Genomic DNA, 15301 nt, shown 5'->3' with positions numbered 1-15301 from the left:
CTGATAGAATATCTACCATAAAATTAAAATCTCACACATTTCTCAACTTCATATGCTGTATTATAAGATTCTTATTGCCAGTAATTGTTTGCAGTATTTGGAACGGAAATGGGAAAATGATCTGAGGTCTTTAGTGAAAGATTTCCATGTAGATGTGTCTCTCTGCAGGCATCTCATCCAAGAGATTTATGAAATACTGAAGGAATCTGTTGTATTCATTTGGATATTATTTGAGTAATATTCATTTGAGAATTTTTTTGTAATGTAGGTCCTAACCAATGTTGTTGAGAGCCAAGGCCAGGTCAGGATGGTGCCTGGCATTTTGCCAGAAGGATTGGTTCCTGCTGCCTCTGGTGCCGGCTATCTCTGGCGCAGTTCCTAGAGAGTTCACGTGGGTTGGTTGAGTTCCCCTTGGGCTCTCGTGGAGTTCCTAGAGAGTTCGCGTGGGTGGAGTTTGCAGGTTGAATTCCGGTTGAGTGCTCTGAAGTTCACAAAGGTGGAGCTCTCTAGGAGTTCCTGGCAGCAAGCCGAGTGGGTTCTAAAAATAAATTTCCTTCCTGCTTGAATCTTCAAGTGGCTCATGATTTGTGCCCAGCCAGACTGCCACACAATGTGAAAAGGAGGCCAATGAAATAGAATATTGAAATGGAAATTTGCCCACCTCTTTTTTCATATGCTATAATTATAAATAAAGAAAACCCGTAAGAATCCCTTAGAATTTGAGTTTAGAAATTTCCTTACAAAAACAACAAAAATAATCAATTAAAGTCCTACACATGAATAATTGCTAACCAGAACCTGTAGCATGTAAGAAAAAATTCTGTTTAAAGCAGTATACAAAATTTATGATACCTAGGATTATATCTAACAAATAATGTATAAGTTGTATATAGAGGAATTCATAAAATAATATGGGAGGATATAAAATAAATGTTATTATTTATTACTAATATTATTTTATCCATTATTTAAAAAGTTATCCTTTTGCAGTTTCCAACTGTATGAAATTAAAATAAAATGATTTTTCTCCCTGAAAGCTGTTTCTCATTCCCATGGAAGAAAAAAGGGCCAATAATAGATAAAAGAATTCTGAAGACGAGTAAAATCAGGGATCCTTCTCTCTCAGTTGTGAATAGATTTAAAACTAGAAATCGAGTTTATTGTTGCAAGAATAGTCATGAAAACACAATGAGGAAACCAGAATTAGTATTAGGAAAGATACATATATGGATATGGGCAGACTTAGGTGCAGTGGCATTTAAATAAGTGCAACTATGATCAGCTGATCATTATTTGGTACCTGGATAACATGATTTGCATAAAAATGTTACAGTTATCTCAAGTTGTAACAAAGGTATTTTCCAGGCAGATTAAAGACTTCAATGTGAATATTACATTTTAACATTTTTGAAAAAAATATGACCTAATATCTTTGTGACATCAAATTCTAGTGAGTACTAACTCGGATACAGATGGATATAAAAGTATATGTGGAGAAGCCTACAGATCATTTTAACTATGTTAATATCCTTTTATTCCCTGTAAAGGTTTTAAACTGATAGAATATCTACCATAAAATTATACATGAAGCCAGGATAACTTTTACATATTACTTATATTTTTGTGTGTGTTTGAAATGTTTAAAATGACAAAGGAATGGTTGTTCTCTTAACAAAGAGATTGTTTTCTGAATAAGGAGAATACTTCTACAACTGGGTAATTTTTTTCCATCAGTGAAATATAGTTGAGAAAATTGGTGAACAAATAGGTGGAAAGTTTAATTTAAAAATGGCCTTGACTTTCTCAATGGACTTCAACTTAATTTTTACAACAAATAAGTGTTTTGTGTGATAGGGGCTTTAAGGAAACTACAGAGTTATCCAGTTATCTGTCTTTGACTTAAAAGACAAACTTTTCATTATAAATTGAATAGAAATGAGAAATGTTGAAAGTAAGAAAAAAGTAAATGTTTTGAGGGAAATTGTATATCAAACTGAAATATGAAAAGTACTTTATATTTCATTGGTTATAAATTATGTAGGTTTATATAAAACTACGAAGTATAATTCCATGAATAGACAAATGTTTGTTCTGTTTTTCACTGAGAAATTTAAGGCAAAATAATATTTTGTTTAGCATAAAGTATGTGTGCAAGATGGAGATGTTAATTTTCTTTCCAACCATTTCCACTGAGGTGGATCATAAAATCTGCCTCATGATTTTTTTTCTTAAAAGCTATTTCTCTGGATCAAAAGAATTTGAGTCAAAAAGATAGATATTAGCATTTGCAGGGAAATGGATGGCATTAGAGGAGATTATGCTAAGTTAAGTTAGCCAATCCCAAAAACAAATGCCAAATGTTTTCTCTGCTATAAGGGGGGTGACTCAAAGGGGGGTAGGGAGGGAGAGCAAGGGAGGAAGATTACCTCTAGATAGGGAATAGGGGTGGGAGGGAAAGGGAGGGAGAAGGGGAATAGCTAGGATGGTGGAAGGAGAGGGTCATCATTATACAAAATACATGTATGAAGATATGAATTTGGTGTCAACATACCTTATATACAAACACAAATATGACAAATGGTGGTATAAAGGTGTATTAAGAATTATATGCAAAAAAAATAAGAGAGCTCATGTATAATGGCATAATTTGGCATGAACATACCTTATATACAGAGTTACAAAAAATTGTGCTGTGAATGGATAATTATGAATGTATGCACTCCACTATTGTCATGTATGTAAGAAATAAATAAAAAAGAAAGAAAAAAAGATAGATATTAGATATTGCAGAAAAACACTATTAAACTATTTATATAACAATACATTTTGCAGATTTTACTGGTATTTTAATTGTTTTAGTATTCGCACAGTATTATTGATAAGGATAGGGTAACATATATTTATAGTTAAAATTACACATTCCTAGAATGATGATATTCATAGTGTCATTTTTGTTTCTTCAGATTGAAGGTACCAGTTACAATCATCATACATAAATATTATGCTTTAGAGGTCTCACATAGGTTCCACGAATGCATTGTGAGGACTCTGGGTTGTTTTTCAACTGGTTAAGTGATAAATGCACTTTATATGTTTTTGTTAGTTTACTTTTTGTCTGTTGTGTGAAAAACTGACTGTGACTTGTTATCTGTAAAATATTTTAAGGTTTGTGTTAGTTTTCTCTTGCTGTGTAACAAATTACAAGTTTAGTGGCTCAAAACACCAATTTACTCCCAAACAATTTCTGTGGGTCAGGAATTCCCCCACATTTTCACTGGATCCTTTTCTCAGAGACTTACAAGGCTGAAATCAAGGTAGAGGCTGGGCTGGGTTCTTATCTGAGCCTGGGGCCCTCTGCAAAGCTCACTCAAGTTACTGGAAGAATCCATTTCACTGTGGTTAAAGGACTCATGACCTCCAGTGGGAGAAGTCTACTAAGGTAAAGTCATTCATTTTACAACCTAATTAAAGGAGTGGCTATCTCATCTTATTCAAGAGTAGTACCCACACTAGAGGGAAAGGGATTATGTGAGGTGTATATGCCAGGGGCAGGAATTTGGGGGCCATGTTAGAATCTTGGCTAGCACTGGGTTATTTATGTTCATATCCTTACTTGTGCAAAACCCAAACTAAAACAAACAAAACCAAAAATCACCTCCCCATCAAACTTCCACAGTGCCAAAATATAAGTGAAGAACTTTGTTTCCCTTATATTTGTACTATTGTTCTTCAGCAAATCAGAGAACTATGTTCTAATAATATCTCACACCGCCAGTGCTAGGTGTGTTTCTGTTCTTTTGTATTAAATTTGGAGAAGTATATAGTTACATTTTGGCTCATGTTTCTTAAGGAAGGTGAAATCGTTTTTGCTTAATAGAGATGCATACAATGGTAACTGTATTTGTCACTAATAAGAAATTATTTGAGAGGAAATAATTTTTATTGAAATTAGTAAAATTTGGAGTTTTAATGAGAACTGTTAGTACTGACTAGAGGTGAAATGCAAAATTAATGGAAAAAAATAAATAACATGTTTTCTTGGAAATATGTAAAATATGGACTCTAAATTTGATAGAATGTGATAGTAAGGAACTAGGAAGAAATTCTTAATATTATAGATAATTTATCACAGAAATTACACTTCCCTCTTGCCTTCTTCTTATGTGGTATCAGCCTGTGGTTTAAAAAACACCTGTGAAGTAGATTAGTCATGGAAATATAGTACCTGTGTCATTTTCTTCTTCTATTTTGAAGAGGATTGAAAACTTCATTTTCTAAACTAGAATTATTTTAACCAATGATGAAATTGGTTGAGATAATAAAAAAAGAGATGGATAAATAAAAATCCTGTATTTTGTATTATTAGCTAGTTTTAGACTCTGCAAAATCAATAGAGGAGAGACTTCAAAGAAAAAGCAAAAAAAAAAAAAATTCAAGCCCATATAAAGCATATGAGGATCTTTCAGACATAATCCTTCCTGGTTAGAAGTACTGTCAGAAGAAATGGATTAGAAAAAAAGAAAAAAGGGCCCTATAAGTTCAGACCTACTTCCGTGAACCAGGGATCCCAGGTACCAACTCTTGTCAGTCTGGCTAGGCTATTAACTTTATTAACTTATGTCATATTATTGGACTGGTACAATGCAAAGAGTGAGAAGGCTTCACACCTCTAACCTCTGTGATTTCTTCCTCTCATCCCCAGAAGAGATTAAAAGAGAAGTTCAGATAAGAAATCCTAGCTTTAGCTCTTCTGTCCTTTAATATTGGCTTCCCTGACAGATTTCGTGGTTATTCTTGGCAGGTTTCTTGAAGTATGAGATCAATGAATAACAATTCTCAAGTGTTGTTAAAAACAGCACAAAGAACTTTAAGTAATGCCTGCAGAACTGATTTTCTGGAATTTTCCAAAGTATGTTTTCTTCCACCAGAGCAAATAGAAACACATGGTAATGATGTGCACTTGTAATTTGAACTGGTTATGATTTATTATACTAATCATTGATTCCATAAGGAGTTGTACTTATTGACTTTTTCTAATTCATTTCTTCTGACAGTAATTCTAATCATAATGTAAATTATGATTTTGATCTCAATACATCCCATTTTAAACTAGTATTCATACTTAAGCTTACAGGATTTTACAAAGGTTTTAGACATATCTCCCTTCATAATTTTATGATTCAGTTTTTTATAAGCAATAGAAGCAGTACCTTTATCAATTGTGGCACAAAATAAGGATAGTACATGAAGGAAAAGTAGATAATTCTGTCTAAATGAATTATTGAGAATTTGAGAGATACTTATATCCTAATAAAGATAGAAAATGATAATTCTTTCTTATAAAATATTTTATAAAAATGCTACTCCTACGACACATAGATGCTATATATTAAGACTATGGTTCACTTTTCTCATTCATGGAGATTTAGACTGTGTATTATATATGATAGCTTTCTATGTCTTAACTCTTCATTGTACAGAATCTGAATTGAAACTACTTGGGTTAAGAATAGAAGTTCATTGTATTTGACAAAGGGGAATGAAGAGAAGGGAAAGGGAATGGGACTAGAAAAGACAGTAGAATGAATCAGACATAACTTTCCTATGTTTATATATGAATACAGTGTAACTTCACAATATGTACAACTACAAGAATTAGATATTATGCTCCATGTATGTATTTCAAAATACATTCTGCTATTATGTGTAAATAAAAAGAACACATAAAAAATTAATAAAAACGACTTTTAGTTCATTTTAAAAATTGTTTAATGCCCTAAATATTTTAATTAATAGATAATTTAGAACCAAATATAAACTTTTAAAATCATCTTAATGAAAATAAAGATTAAAAACAGCTGGAATTAGTTTTTAAAACTTCTGGAATTGAAATGGAGAAAGTGGAGGAGCATTAATAATAGTGTTATTGACTTTGGAGCAAAAGTTCAAAAGAAGAAAAGCATGCTTTGAATTAAGGATTATAAACAGAATGTTTATGTTAGCAAGCTAGGATCATTCAGGAATATGAGCTCAAGCGAAGTATCTAACAGTTTAGACGTAAAAAATCCACTTTAGTCAACTTTTCAAATAGTTTCAAATAGTTATTTATAGTGTCTCTATTCTCCATACCTCTACCCGTTTTAGTTGAAATTGACCTTGCTTAGTCTGTTAAAGTAACTTAACTTCAAGTCTCCTATCTTTATTTGAATTTTGGTGGGGCATAGATTGACAGAGAATACATTACCATAAATTTTGTCAGAAATTTTATCAGTAAGGTAAGTATATTTATGATTATCCCAGTTATTGCTATAAAAGAAGGTCTTTCTGATCAGATGATGATGTTTGAGCTGAGCCCTGAACAGTGAAAACAAGCCACGCCTACAAAGATCAGGAGGAAATAGTTACAAATAGAGGGAAGAGAAAGTAGAAAGTTGAGAATGAGCTTGAGATAGTAAAAGAACAGAAAGGTCTGCATAATTGTAGTGCACTGAACTTGAAAGAATACAGAATGAGATACAGGTGAAAAGGCAGGCAGTTGACTTTTGTACATCAAAATTAGAATCCCAAATTTTATTTTTAGGGTAATAAGTAGGGAAACCATTAAAGTTTTAATGCATATATATTTTCATTTTGAAATGCATCATACATAGAAAAGTGTGTATCTATCACTTAACAAATAGAAGGCTGTAGGCATTAACAAAGAACACTAATGTTTACTTTCTCCTTTCCTAACAGGATTCCCCTCTTTCCTTCCATACCAGGTTGAATTCTATATTTTGTATTCCCTGAACCTTGTAGGTATTTCATATGCTACAAATACTTGGTTGAATTTTTATTTGAATTATAAATACTGGATTCACATAGTATATATTCCTCTGAATTTTTGCCACACTTTATTTTATCCTGTAGGGTGGTAGTATTTCATTATGTTGCTATACCACAATTAATTTATTGATTTTATTATAGATTAATAATTTGTTATTTGCTGTTTCTTTTTGCTCTGTAGAAAAATATTATTGTGAACAAGCCTGCGCTTGTCTTTGGAGACACACATGTTCGCCTTTTTCTAGAGAATTATTTGCCAATGGGGTAAAATACTAATTCCTGATGGTTTTACACTGAATTTTTCTTACTATTAATAAGGTCAAGCATAATTATATTTTCCTTTTCCTCCCATTTCCTATATTCCTTTTTTTTCTTAATTTATAGATGTGTTTGGCCTTAAGATATATTCTAAATTTGAGTTATGAGCTATTTTAGTTATGTTTGTTGCAAATATCTTTCCATTTGTGGTTTTCTCTTCTTGTTTTCTTCTTTTTCTCCTTCTCCTTATCCACCTTCCTCTCCCTCCCTCCTCCTCCTCCTTCCTTTCTTTTTCCTTTTTCTTTTTTTAAGAACTGGGAATGGAATCCAGGGTCCCACACATTCTAATCAATCACTGAGCTAGGCCTGAAAGCTAGGCGAACCTGCAACCCACGGGCGGGCGGGTCAGGCTCAGCAACCTGCCAAGTAACAGAGCAGCTACACGCGCCTGCAGGGAACGCGGACCGGACCCACTAGGATGGGTCCGGCGGCCTGCTGAGGGGCAGGCCCATCCCCTCCCCCAGTGTCTGCAAGGTAGGCGGGACTGTGAACACCGGCAGATCGAGCCCAGCGGCCTGCGGAGGGGTGGAACCGGCCCCTCCCCCAGTGCCTGCAAGCTAGGGAACCTGCGACCCATCGGGAGGTTAGGCCCAGCAACCTACGGAGTGACACAGGTGCCCCTGGCGCCTACTGGGTAGGTGGACCTTTGACTGACCAGCAGAGCAGACCTAGGGCCTGCCAGCGTGGTAGACGGATCACACTAATTGGAAGAGGATCACAGCCACTACATGCCCTGCAAGGGTGATTTTTCAACTATACAAGAGCAATATAAATAAATAGAGGGAAAATTTCAAAGACACAACAATTTCACCAAGCAGAAAGAAACGTGAGCAGTATGAAAAGACAAGGAAAGAAAGGACCACAGGCAATGCAGGTCAACTCAACTTTAGAAGAGGTAATAGCTGCAACAGATGGAATGTCAGATAGAGAGGTCAGGACATACATGCTTCAGATGATCTGGAGTCTCAAGGAAGACATGAGACAGCAAAATCAGACAATGAAAGATCACATTGACAAACAAATCCAGGAAGTAAAAGATCAATTTCACAGGGAGATAGAGGTAATAAAAAACAAACAAATAGAAATCCTAGAAATGCAGGAAACAATAAACCAACTTAAAAACTCAATTGAGAATACTACCAGCAGAGTGGATCACTTAGAAGATAGAACATCAGACAATGAAGACAGAGTATTTCAACTTGAAAAGAACATAGACAGCTCAGCAAGTCTGCTAAGAAACCATGAGCAGAACATCCAAGAACTATGGGATAATATCAAAAGACCAAACTTAAGAGTCATTGGGATACAGGAAGGCACAGAGCTCCAAACCAAAGGAATAAACAATCTATTCAGTGAAATAATACGAGAAAACTTCCCAGACTTGAAGAATGAGACAGAATCCCAAATCCTAGAAGCCTACAGGACGCCGAATGTGCAAAACCATAAGAGATCCACACCTAGACACATTATAATGAAGATATCCAACATACAGAATAAGGAGAGAATTTTAAAAGCTACAAGAGAAAGGAAGCAGATTACATTTAGGGGTAAACCAATCAGGATAACAGCTGATCTCTCAACACAGACTCTAAAAGCTAGAAGATCCTGGAATAACATATTTCAAACGCTAAAAGAAAATGGGTTCTAACCAAGAATTGTGTATCCGGCGAAATTAAGCTTCAGGATGGAAGATGAAATTAAAACATTCCATGACAAACAAAAGTTAAAAGAATTTGCAGCTAGAAAACCATCTCTTCAAAAAATCCTTGGCAAAACACTACAGGAAGAGGAAATGGAAAACAACAATGAAAACCAATAGTGGGAGGTAGGACAGTAAAGGGGGGAAAATAATCAAAGAGGAAAACAAATCAGGTTTAATAGCATTAATAAACAAATTATGGCTGGAAGAACAAACCATATCTCAATAATAACCCTAAATGTTAATGGCTTAAACTCATCAATTAAGAGACACAGGCTAGTTGAATGGATCACAAAACAAGACCCAACAATATGCTGCCTGCAGGAGACGCATTTGATAGGAAAAGATATACATAGACTGAAGGTGAAAGGTTGGGAAAAATCATATCACTCATATGGACTGCCGAAACAAGCAGGAGTGTCCATACTCATATCAAATAAAATAGATTTCAAGCCAAAGTTAATCAAAAGGGATAAAGAGGGAAACTACATACTGCTCAAGGGAACCATACACCAACAAGACATAACAATCACAAATATATATGCCCCAAACAACGGGGTGCTATGTTCATCAAGCAAACTCTTCTCAAGTTCAAGAGTCTAATAGACCACCATACAATAATCATGGGAGACTTCAACACACCTCTCTCACCACTGGACAGATCTTCCAAACAAAAGTTGAATAGGGAAACTATAGAACTCAATAATACAATTAACAACCTAGACTTAATTGACATATACAGACTATACCACCCAACATCAAGCAGCTACACTTTTTTCTCAGCAGCACATGGATCCTTCTCAAAAATAGATCATATATTATGTCACAGGGCAACTCTTAGACAATATAAAGGAGTAGAGATAATACCATGCATCTTATCTGATCATAATGGAATGAAACTGAAAATCAACGATAAAAGAAGGAAGGAAAAATCATGCATCACTTGGAGAATGAACAATAGGTTACTGAATGATCAATGGGTTTTAGAAGACATCAAGGAGGAAATTAAAAAATTATTAGAGTTAAATGAAAACACAGACACAACATATCGGAATCTATGGGACACATCGAAAGCAATTCTAAGAGGAAAATTCATTGCGTGGAGTGCATTCCTTAAAAAAAGAAAAAAACAACAAATAAATGATCTCATACTTCATCTCAAAATCCTAGAAAAAGAAGAGCAAAACAACAGCAAAAGAAGTAGAAGGCAAGAAATAATTAAAATCAGAGCTGAAATTAATGAAATCGAAACAAAAGAAACAATTGAAAAAATTGACAAAACTAAAAGTTGGTTCTTTGAAAAAATAAATAAAATTGACAGACCCTTAGCCATGCTAACGAAGAGAAGAAGAGAGAGAACTCAAATTACCAGCATACGGGATGAAAGAGGCAATATCACAACAGACACTTCAGAAATACAGAAGATAATCAGAAATTATTTTGAATCCTTATACTCCAATAAAATAGAAGATAGTGAAGGCATCGATAAATTTCTTAAGTCATATAATCTGCCCAGATTGAATCAGGAGGATATAGACAACCTAAACAGACCACTATCAATTGAGGAAATGGAAGAAACCATCAAAAGATTACCATCTAAGAAAAGCCCAGGACCGGACGGGTATACAGCAGAGTTTTACAAAACCTTTAAAGAGGAACTAATACCAATACTTTTCAAGCTATTTCAGGAAATAGAAAAAGAGGGAGAACTACCAAATTCATTCTACGAGGCTAACATCACCCTGATTCCGAAACCAAACAAAGACACTTCAAAGAAAGAAAACTACAGACCAATATCTCTAATGAACCTAGATGCAAAAATCCTCAATAAAATTCTGGCTAATCGGATACAAAAACATATCAAAAAGATTGTGCACCATGATCAAGTAGGATTCATCCCTGGTATGCAAGGCTGGTTCAATATACAGAAATCAATAAATGTTATTCACCACATCAATAGACTTAAAAATAAGAACCATATGATCATCTTGATAGATGCGGAAAAAGCATTCTACAAAGTACAGCATCTCTTTATGTTCAAAACTCTCGAAAATCTAGGGATAACAGGAACATACCTCAACATTGTAAAAGCAATTTATGCTAAGCCTCAGGCTAACATCATTCTGAATGGAGAAAAATTGAAGGCATTCCCTCTAAGATCTGGAACAAGACAGGGATGCCCTCTTTCACCACTTCTGTTCAACATAGATCTCGAAACACTGGCCAGAGCAATTAGACAGACGAAAGAAATTAAAGGCATAAAAATAGGAAAAGAAGAACTTAAATTATCACTATTTGCAGATGACATGATTCTATACCTAGCAGACCCAAAAGGGTCTACAAAGAAACTATTAGAGATAATAAATGAATTCAGCAAAGTGGCAGGATATAAAATCAACACGCATAAATCAAAGGCATTCCTGTATATCAGCGACAAATCCTCTGAAATGGAAACGAGGAAAACCACTCCGTTCACAATATCCTCAAAAAGAATAAAATACATGGGAATCAACCTAACAAAAGAGGTGAAAGACTTATACAATGAAAACTACAGAACCCTAAAAAGAGAAATTGAAGAAGACCTTAGAAGATGGAAAAATATACCCTGTTCATGGATAGACAGAACTGACATCATCAAAATGGTGATATTACCAAAAGTTCTCTATAGGTTTAATGCAATGCCAATCAAAATCCCAACGGCATTTCTTGTAGAAATAGAGAAAGCAATCATGAAATTCATATGGAAGAATAAAAGACCCAGAATAGCAAAAACAATGCTAAGCAGGAAGTGTGAATCAGGTGGTATAGCGATTCCAGATTTCAAACTATACTACATAGCAATAGTAACAAAAACAGCATGGTACTGGTACCAAAACAGGCGGGTGGACCAATGGTACAGAATAGAGGACACAGAAACCAACCCACAAAACTACAACTTTCTTATATTTGATAAAGGGGCTAAAAGCATGCAATGGAGGAAGGATAGCATCTTCAACAAATGGTGCTGGGAAAACTGGAAATCCATATGCAACAAAATGAATCTGAATCCCTTTCTCTCACCAAGCACAAACGTTAACTCAAAATGGATCAAGGAGCTTGATATCAAATCAGAGACACAGCATCTGATAGAAGAAAAAGTTGGCTACGACCTACATGCTGTGGGGTCGGGCTCCAAATTCCTCAATAGGACACCCATAGCACAAGAGTTAACATCTAGAATCAACAAATGGGACTTACTCAAACTAAAAAGTTTTTTCTCAGCAAAAGAAACAATAAGAGAGGTAAATAGGGAGCCTGCATCCTGGGAACAAATCTTTACTCCTCACACTTCAGATAGAGCCCTAATATCCAGAATATATAAATAACTCAGAAAATTAGACAATAAGATAACAAATAACCCAATCAACAAATGGGCCAAGGACTTGAATAGACACTTCTCAGAAGAGGACATACAATCAATCAATAAGTACATGAAAAAATGCTCACCATCTCTAGCAGTCAGAGAAATGCAAATCAAAACCACCCTAAGATACCATCTCACTCCAGTAAGATTGGCAGCCATTAGGAAGTCAAACAACAATAAGTGCTGGCGAGGTTGTGGGGAAAAGGGTACACTTGTACATTGTTGGTGGGACTGCAAATTGGTGCAGCCAATTTGGAAAGCGGTATGGAGATTTCTTGTAAAGCTGGGAAGGGAACCACCATTTGACCCAGCTATTCCCCTTCTCGGTCTATTCCCTAAAGACCTAAAAAGAGCATGATACAGGGACACTGCTACATGGATGTTCATAGCAGCACAATTCACAATAGCTAGACTGTGGAACCAACCTAGATGCCCTTCAATAGATGAATGGATAAAAAAAATGTGGCATTTATACACAATGGAGTATTACTCTGCATTAAAAAATGACAAAATCATAGAATTTGGTGGGAAATGAATGGCATTAGAGCAGATTATGCTAAGCAAAGGTAGCCAAGCCCTAAAAAACAAATGCCAAATGTCTTCTTTGATATAAGGAGAGTAAGTAAGAACAGACTAGGGAAGAAGAGCACGAGAAGAAGACCAACATTAAACAAGGATGAGAGGTGGGAGGGAAAGGGAGAGAGAAGGGAAATTGCATGGAAATGGAAGGAGACCCTCAGGGTTATAGAAAATTACATACAAGAGGAAGTGAGGGGAAAGGGAAAAACAGTACAAGGGGGAGGAATGAATTACAGTAGTGTGGGTAGAGAGAGAAGAGGGGAGGGGAGGGGAGGGGAGGGGGGATAGTAGAGGATAGGAAAGGCAGCAGAAAACAACAGACATGAGTATATCAATATGTAAAGCAATGAAGTGTAACTGATGTGATTCTGCAAGCTGTATACGGGGTAAAATGGGAGTTCATAACCTGCTTGAATCAAAATGTGAAATATGATATATCAAGAACTATGTAATGTTTTGAACAACCAACAATAAAAAAGAAATCACTGAGCTACATCCCCAGCCCTTTTCTTTTATTTGTTTTGAGACCGGATCTTACTAAATTGCCCATATTGGCCTTGAACTTGTGATCCTCTTACCTTTGTTTCCTGAGTAGATGAGATTACAGGCATAGGTATTGGCACCATTATTAAGAATCCCACTTAATGTTCAGTATGAGGTCAAATTTCACTTTTTCTCATATGAATGGACAGTTATACATGGTTTATACTCTAACTCATAATTGATTATTTCCCTTGTGTTTAGTGATATGCCTATTTTTATAAAATCCCTACCTACTATTATCTGTGTTCCCCAAAACTCGTATGTTGAAATCCTAACTTTCAATGTGAGGATATCAGGAGGTTAAAACCTTGGGAGGTGATTGGGTTGTGAAGCTGGATCCCACCTGAATATGATTGGTGTCCCTGTAAAGACCTGAAGCACCTCCTTGCTCCCAGGACCACATAACACACTGGGAAGAGAGCCCTGGATAAAACTGAAGAGGGCCTTCAGCAGACAGGGGATCTATTGGCATCTTGATATTGGATTCCATAACTCTGGAAGATACATTTCTGGTGTTCATAAGCACCAGGTGCATAGTACTCCATTATAGTTGCCCAAATGGACTAAGACATTACCTTACTCTTTTCTTTTGCTACATTTGTTTTAACTCAGGAGTACACACCATACCACGTGCATGCACACATGTGCACACATATTGTAACTCCTTATTTGATACTTTCCTTTTTTGGGGGTGTGAATGTTTAAGCTTTTAATTTTCTGAATTTTTATTTTTATATATTAGTTATGAATTTCCTTTTTTTTTCTTTTGTGGGAAGATTTGGGATCAGTTTCCTAAAACTCAGAAATGATTTATCACATCAACTCTGGACAAATCTTGATCATTTAACTCATTAAATACTGCTTTTCTCTCATCGCATCATCTTTTTCTGTATCATCAGTAAGAAGCATGTTCAAAAGTCTCACTTAATTGTGCATCTCTTCTTAACTTTTTTCAAATTTTTCATCTCTCTCTCTCCTTGCAAATTTCTTCAAATTATTATTCCAGTTTTCTGGTTCTCTCTCCAAATACAACTCATCCGATTAGTTCAAGCATTGAGTTTCTAATATTTATTATGTTTTCCACTTCTGGGAGATATCTCTGGTTATTGTTATATATCAAGAATATTTTATTTCTTTGTCTTCATTTTAAACCTTTTTTGTGTGTTTCTTTAAACTTGTTAGGCATATTTATTTTACATTATTTTATCTCATATTCCACTGTGCACTAATCGTGAGCCTTCTTCTGTACAATGTGGCTGTTAGTAACTCTTATTCATGACAACTTATTTCCTTATATGTTTAGTGATTTTTTTTTACTGATTTTTTACTGAGCTTACTGTAGGCAGAATTATTGCCCACAAAAATGTGAGCATCTTGGTCTCTGCAAACTGTGACTATTGCAATTTACATGGCAATGGGGACCTTGAGATGGGGATGTTATCCTAGATTAGCCAGAAGGGTGTAGTCTATTCTATGGGGTTTATAAACTGAAGAGAAAGGTACAAGAGGGGACAGGAGAGCTGAGGTGTAAGAAGAGACAGATCTAATCTTACCAGTTTTCAAGATGAAGGGGATCATGAACCAAAGAATTCTGGTAGCTTCTAAAAGCTGAGAATGGCCATCAGCTCTCAGAAGCAAGAAATTAGGGATCTTGATCCTACAATGAGAAGTGCCGCAGTCTGGCTGGGCACAATTCAGGAGCCACTTGTCAAAAGAAACTAACTTTATTTTTAGAACTACAAACGCCAAGCAAAACAGCTCCTCAGGAAAAAAAACCCCTCAGAGCCCAACTGCCACCACCGGCTTCCTCGAGCCTCTCTCCCACACAAACCTCACCACCTCCCACCATCCTCCTGCTCTTGAGGCTGATTGGCTGGGTCGCGTGGGCGGAGCCAAAGAAGTCCCCCAATGAGCAGCTCCATGGTCTGAAAGGG

This window comes from Urocitellus parryii, chromosome 1 (assembly GCF_045843805.1).
Source record: "Urocitellus parryii isolate mUroPar1 chromosome 1, mUroPar1.hap1, whole genome shotgun sequence".
In the NCBI taxonomy this organism is placed as follows: domain Eukaryota; kingdom Metazoa; phylum Chordata; class Mammalia; order Rodentia; family Sciuridae; genus Urocitellus; species Urocitellus parryii.
The sequence above is the reverse complement of the archived record's forward strand: the minus strand, read 5'-3'. Positions refer to the sequence as shown.